The sequence below is a fragment of the Callorhinus ursinus genome, unplaced genomic scaffold, assembly GCF_003265705.2.
Source record: "Callorhinus ursinus isolate GAN/ISIS: 27379988/994484 unplaced genomic scaffold, GSC_fseal_2.0 scaffold48, whole genome shotgun sequence".
Classification (NCBI taxonomy): domain Eukaryota; kingdom Metazoa; phylum Chordata; class Mammalia; order Carnivora; family Otariidae; genus Callorhinus; species Callorhinus ursinus.
In genome coordinates this window covers 9,645,177-9,652,090 of record NW_027397110.1, presented here as the reverse complement: position 1 = coordinate 9,652,090, position 6,914 = coordinate 9,645,177, and the positions used below count along the sequence as shown (strand labels likewise).

General features: G+C 56.9%; 1 protein-coding gene across 3 annotated transcripts in view; it reads right to left on the bottom strand.

Moving 5' to 3' along the window:
- TMEM184B (transmembrane protein 184B) overlaps positions 1 to 6,142 on the bottom strand; it is a 47,229-nt gene extending 41,087 nt beyond the window's left edge. For 2 of the 3 annotated variants that reach the window (XM_073882771.1, XM_025881632.2), the window contains exon 1: positions 6,072 to 6,142. The gene's annotated coding sequence lies outside the window, so the exon portion shown is untranslated. Of the gene's footprint in view, positions 1 to 2,172; positions 2,318 to 6,071 lie in introns of those variants that run through there. The other variant, XM_073882772.1, reaches the window with a different exon arrangement.
- Between the last annotated feature and the right edge of the window lie 772 nt (positions 6,143 to 6,914).

Genomic DNA, 6,914 nt, shown 5'->3' with positions numbered 1-6,914 from the left:
CTTTGGGAGGATATCACCAAACAAATTTCAGGTTGGGAAAGAACACACACACACACACACACACACACACACCCTACACACACACCCTACACACACACACACACACACACACACACACACACACACACACACACACACACACACACACCCTTCTCCATCCATCTTCATGTGACCTGCTCTGAATCTAAACCAGGCCCTTCCCTTGGGGAGCTCAAGGCTTTAGAACCAGGGACCTCACCTGCACCTTGCGGGACCCAGGAGGTGAGCAGAGGGGTTACAAGTAGCCCCACCAGTGGCAAGCGACTTGCCCAAGGTCATCACTCTGGTTCTCTTCCATGCAACGCTCTGCTTGCTGCTCACAGCCATTATGCCATCTAGCAAAAAGTTCAGGAACTCATCTTTCCCACAGATACTTGAAATACAGCACCAGGGGATCTGGTTTTTAACTTCTGTGACTCTTTCGTATCTATGACCAACTTAATAATGTCATGGGTAAATTCTTATGAATTTACCTGGTGTTATGTAAACAATGAGATAATGCAGGATTATACCTAGAAAGAAAATACGCCCACATCAACAGTGATTATTTCTTGGTTTTGAAATTGGGGGTGATTTTTAGTCTTACCCACCAACCTTCTGTGTTCCAAGTTCACTACAATCAACAAGTCCTATTTTCAAAAGCAGAGAAGCCTGTTTTTCGAAGGCTGAAACATTCAGATCAACCCTGCAAACTTTCCATTAAATACTCAATTACTTGTGTGTGACTTTTTAAAACAGTACAGCTGGAAGTGACGCAGGTCAGGCACAAAGGTTTTCTGGGTGGGATCTTCCCCCTCTGGTTTCCGTCCCAGCAGAGAAGGAAAAGGAGTGACTGCGGGGCTTCCTGCCTGTCAGCACAGGCCCAGGACCTCCCAGACCCCGGGCTGTCCCATGTGCCCCATCGGCTCCTGGTGGAAGCTCGGCTCTCATCGACAATCCTGTTCTGATTAATCCTGGCCTTAGTATCTGTCACTTCTCAAGAATAATTCCAGCTTTACCCCAAGTGGCAATGACATTAACCTACCCAGCCGTTCAGTTGTGTCATCGAAAACTATTTCAGCACTACTCTGTGGAAGGCACGTGCCAGACAGGGAGCCATCAGTAACCCAAGACTCGAAACGACCAACCAGAGGCCACACATCCTCCTTCCAAGTTCTGCCCTGGCACAAGGCAGCAGCAGAAATGTGAACAAAGGCTGCCTGGGTGTGCAGCCTACTTCCAGCACCTCGACTCCCTCTGCTGTGGTGCTCCCCCCGGCCCCCGCCCTCCCCTGCCCGGTCCTGAGGCAAGGCGGGGTCCAGGGACGAGTCCCTGCAGAGAACCCCGGTGGCTTAGCCGCACTGTGCTCGGGCACCTGCACCGCACCCCACTCAGCAGGAGGTGGAGGCGAAGAGGAGGGAACATGAGAAAACTTCAAACTGCGAGACCATCCGATTCTCTCAACAGCCCTCTCCCACTTTACTTCTTCCCCTTTCTGTGTCCTCTTTGAGGCTGAGAAGATCACATTCGATTAACCTTTACTGAGAATCCACTGGGTTAAGACCAGATGCCAAATAATGTTATAGACAAGAACTCAGACCTTGGCTTTGCATACGCTCTTCCCTCTGCCTGGAACCTGCTTCCTCTCTTTCCGCACGGTAACAGCTTCAATGTCACCTCCTCAGAAGAGTGCCTGCCCAGGCAGGAACGCCCTGATGCTCCCTCAGGGTGCCCACGACAACGGTCATCGCTCCTGTGTGTGCGGCCTCTGCCCCCAGCGGGACTCAGCTCCGCGAGTGCCTGACACACACACACACGCAAGACGTCTTTTCTTATTTTTCAGATGTGTCTTTTCTTAAGTAGCCTCCACACCAAATGTGGGGCTTGAACGCACGACCCTGGGCTCAAGAGGCAGATGCTCTACCAACGGAGCCAGCCGGGCGCCCCAGCAATACCTCGGTCTTAAATAAACTGAACAGCCCGTAGTGTTCCCGTAACAGCCAGTGTTCACTGAGCATGTGCCGAGTGCTGTGCTGAGCTCCACGCAGGCGTGAGGTCATGACAGCCGCGTGGCGGCCGCGCTATTATTATTCCCATTTTACAGACGTAGGAAATTGCATCATCTCCCCATTTTTAAAGAATGGAAATTAGAACCTGGTAAGCAACTTGCCCAAGGCCACAGGGCTAAAAAAAGAGCGAGGATTTAGACGTCTCCCAGTTCTCTCTCCAGGCCACCAGGGCTGCTCGGCCCTTCATCTTCCGCTCTCCCAGAGGGGCGTTTCTTTCTCCCACTGCCAGTGACCACTCGTCTCCTCCTCAATTCTCAGCCTCCTCTCCCAAGGCACCGGATTCCGGACTCTTCCGACTCCTCCCCTCCAGGCCTGCAGCCGGAGCTCCCATACCCGATGCGGATGTGTCGTGCAATGACCCCTCACCTTGCAGCCCCGAGGCCCAGCGACTAGAGCCGCTTGCATGAACGCTGGCCCCTGGACACCCAGCAAAGCAGGCAGGGAGAGCAGGGACCTCCCCAGTGAACTCACACGTGGGACCCGTGGTTAAACCCAGATTCCCAGGCTCCAGTTCCTGCTCCGTCCCTACTCCCCTCTGCTTGTATTTATGACGCTGCTGAGCGTGGGGGCATGTGGGGGACACACAGCCACCGGAGCTCTCAACAGGGAAAGGCCGCCCACGCTCATTCCAGATCTACGGCATGAGAAGTCGGTGAGGTCCCACAGGACCCGGGAGAGCCAGGAAAAACGCGGGTTCCTGTTCAGTGGAGCCACTTGACAGCCGGCCCCAGAAGCCGATTTGAGGGCAGATGCCACGACAGTGGTGGGCTCCAGAGGCCGTCCTGGGTCACACGGGGTCGTCAAAACCAGAAGCTGCTGGAAGAAGAAAAGGGAAACGCAGCAGGGCCTAAGGAGGATGCCTGTTGGAAAAGTGTCCTGAGTTGCAAAAAGGAGAGAGGGAGGCTGGGTGTTCTCAGAGTCCTCTGCAGGAATAAGTGAAGGAGAAGAAATGGTAATGCTGTCCCGAATGTGTGTGACACATGGCTGAGGACCTCAATTCCGTTTTGAAACCTTCAGGGGCTCCCTGTTGACCACTCCGGGGTCAAGTTCAAACTCCTTAGAGAGGCCTTCACAGATCCTCATGCCCAGGCCCACTGCAGCCAGGTCTGGGAGGTGAGGTATCCCAGGCCTCCATACCCCGTCCACGGGCTCCTCATCCTTCCAGGTGCGGGCGCAGGGCACTTCACTTCCAGGAAGACTTCCAGCATCCCCCGGGATGAGTAGGGGAAGAGCATGGGCTCTGAGGTCAGACTCTCTGGTTCAGAGCTCAGCTCCACCAACTACCTCCGCTCGAACCTGCTAGGCTGACTCTCTACAAAGCAGGAAGGTAACGATTCCCACCTCACCAGGTGGTAGGGGGATGAAACACAGTCATTCATCAAAGCACTCTGAACTGTGCCTGGCACACAGTAAGTGCTTAATAAACAAGCTGTTGTTCCTATTGTCCTCTGCACCCCTTTAGGGCCTCTGTTTCAACCACAAGTAGAGCACTGTCTTGCACATAGTCGTTACACATTGGACTCCCTCAGCCAACCACAGCCTTTTGGAAGGCACCACCCACCATTCAGGATCCGGTCCCCTGAGGCCTAGCATGGAGCCTGGCACACAGTAGGACTTCAGCAAGTGCTTACTGCCCCCCCCCCCCCCCCCCCGTGAAGGTCTGTGGTAGGCCCCACACAGAGTTCTCCCAGGGCCCAGCTGCTGGCCTTCCACAACTCACACTCCAATTCCCCAGGCTAAATGCCCCAAGGAGCGAGAAGGGCATTCGCTGTTACTCCGTTTCAAAACAATAAAGGGCTACACTCTCTGCCTTACTGAGGCTGTTTCCACTCCAGGGAATTGACAGGGAGAAATGAGCACAGCGGGGACTGGAAATAGAGCTGAGCCCCTCTCGGGGAGAGAGGTGGGCTGGCCCGCCAGAAACCAGGAGCGAAACCTCAAAGGCAGAGGGGGAGCAAACAGCCTCCAGACAGAAGCCCAAGCTCCACAGAACTCGGCCAACAGGAGCGAAGTAGGACAAGGAGATCACCCACACCCATTCTGCCTTGAAGGTCTCCTTCCCATCCATTTGGAGAGCTTTGAAGGGGCTCCTTAACCCACCACCGTGTGGGAGCAACTTACAACACATCCAGAACCCCAAGGGCTGCACAAAGGCACCCCAGCTTGCCTATGGTCGAGGGGCAAGGGGTGGGGGAGGTGGGAATTCGCAGTGCCTTCTCCACCCACACAGGCTATTGGGCCCTCATGTCTGAATGGTCACTGTCTACACCCATCTACACCCTCCTCCCCGGCAGACAGGAAGGCCCTAGGCCAGGCACCAGGTCCCATTCATCTTCAGACACCGGTGCCCCTAGCATGGTGCCTGGCATGTGGATTGTTCAGCCAGTTACAAGGCAGCAAGATCTGGCCGCAAGAGAGGTCCTGGCTCGAGGAAGACTCTATCCTGGTCCGCCATGTGCCACAGACAAGTGAGTCATGTACTCCCCTTGGGTCTCAGTTTCCTCAATTGCACACAGGGATGACAACAACTCTGTACTCACACAGCCACTGAGAAAATTAACTGGGAAAACATGTGTGGTTAAGCACCAAAGACATGCTCGTCATCCTTCAAGCTTCAGCTCAGCTGTCCCCCCCATGTTGAAGTCATTGCTGCTGGCCATGCTCCCCCTCTTCCAGCAGTGAGCCCACACTGCACTCCCTCTATTGTTTTATATTTTTCACATCGTTGCGATGACTCCTTTCTAAGTTTGATTCCCCCCACTGACCTGAGAGCTCCCGGAAGCCAGGGGCATTGTGAAGTTTGTGACCAAGGTCTGACAAAATGGGCATACAGGTTGGGCTGCTGGGGCCCTCCCACCCCATGGTCCCAGCAGTGGGACCCTCTGACGAGATGTCCCGAGGTGAAGAGCCGAGGGGGCCCACCAAGGTTGCTGAAAAGGAACAAGGATGGGAAGGGATGCTGCAGACATAACCTGTGAAGGAAGTCACACCTCTGAGACTCCTCTGCAGGCGCAGGTGAGCTTGTTTGCCCGGCTGACTCTGCAGCACACAGGCCTCCAGGGCACAGATTGCTGCTTCTTTCCTTACATAAAGCACCCAGCAGTCAGATAAATAATACATGGCCTTCACCTCACACACAGGTAGCAGGCGTGCAAACACTTGCTTTGCGCCATGGTGCCCTGGGCGTGTGGGCACACCCATGCGTATGAGTATATGATATCCGGCCTTGCACGACCCAGAAAGGATATGGATTGGGAACAGAAACCCAGGCCCCCCCCCCCCCCCGACCCTGCCTTGCCATGGCCCGGAGTCAACTAGCACCAGACCTAAGCAGTGTGCCCAGAGAGGAAATGTACAACCCACCGGATGGATACACACACCCTAACCAGACCTCTGTGGTCCCTTTAAACAAATATCCTTTGGAGCCCCAGGTTAGCCTTGGTGCCCCTCCAAGCAGCTGACTTGTATGCAAGGCGTGTACACCTTGCATGCATGCATCCCCCAAAGGCCTGGCCAGGCCAACCATCCTCCCAGATCACAGCCACCCGCACAGGGCACGGATGCCTCCCCCACTCGGTGGTGCCAGGCGCCAGCACACCCACCGGACTCACACAATCCCACTTGCAAAGGGCCTGTCCACCCGCCTTCCCTTTCCCCGGGCCACCCCCACAGGCAGGTCCAATTACACTCCAGGCGAGGGCCTGCCACGTTGGCCAGGAGGGGGCCGAGGCACACCCACGGGCGGCCCCGACCCCGCAGGGCGGGGAGGGGGCGCAGGGCGGGACGGGCTGAGAGGCGGACGCCCCCTTCCTCCTCGGCCGCGCCGGCCACCTCCATGCCTTCCCCCACCGGGGACCTGCGACCAACGCGACCCGTGGGGCACCCCCCCGCGCAGGCCTCCCCAAAACGGAGCAGCCCCCGCGCCCGGGAGCCCGCAGCCACCCCCCTCGGGGCCTCCGGCTAGAGGCCGGCCGGGCCGGGTACCTCAGGAGCCCATGGCGGCTGCGGCGGTGGTGTGTGCGGACGGCTCGCGGCGGCCGGACTCTGCAGGCGGGGCGGGCGGGCGGGCTGGCGGGCTGGCGGGCTGGCGGCGCCGCAGCCCCGGTGTCTCGCCGCCGCCGGCGGGTCCCGGGCCCAGCGGAGTGCCGCCGCGGCGCGCCTGCGCACTGAGCACGCCGCCGGGGAGGGCGGGGCGGCAAGCGAGCGGCTGAGATCACCCTCCCGGCCTTAAAGGGGCCGCGCCCGGAAACCCGCAGCCCGCCGCGGGGCGGTGGGGGCGACCTCGGTTCTCCTGCCTCTCGCAAACAAACCGGCCAAGAGTCGTCGTTGGCCCCGCCTCAATTCGACTGCCCAACCCTACCCACCACAGAGCTTCTGGGGGTGCACGGACAGAGTTCTGGGCTCCAAGCTCTGCCCCCGACACTCGCGGGCTCTCTGGCACTTCACTTTTCTTAACCCTAATTTCCTCCATTTGGGCCTGTTTTGAAGATGGAACATAATATAATGGCTATTTGTCGAGTGAAGGATGCGTGTGGAATTGTGAAATTAATGTGTACCGAAGTGCTGTATGCAATCACGCGAGATGAAATTGCAGAGCCGAGAGACTCTCTTCCCATTCCACTTAACGGCGCTTCATTCTTGCCCCGCCTGTCTCTAGGCGGCCTAACTAGCAAAATTTCTCCGATGTCATTCAAGCTGCCTACCCCATTGCTGTTTGCCAGGTCCACACCTTACCCAGGTTAACTGAAAAACAGAATCCAATCAAGTTCTGGCATTGGTGTGTTTGAGATCCCCAAATTTATTTATATCCCCTGCCCAGACTCCTGC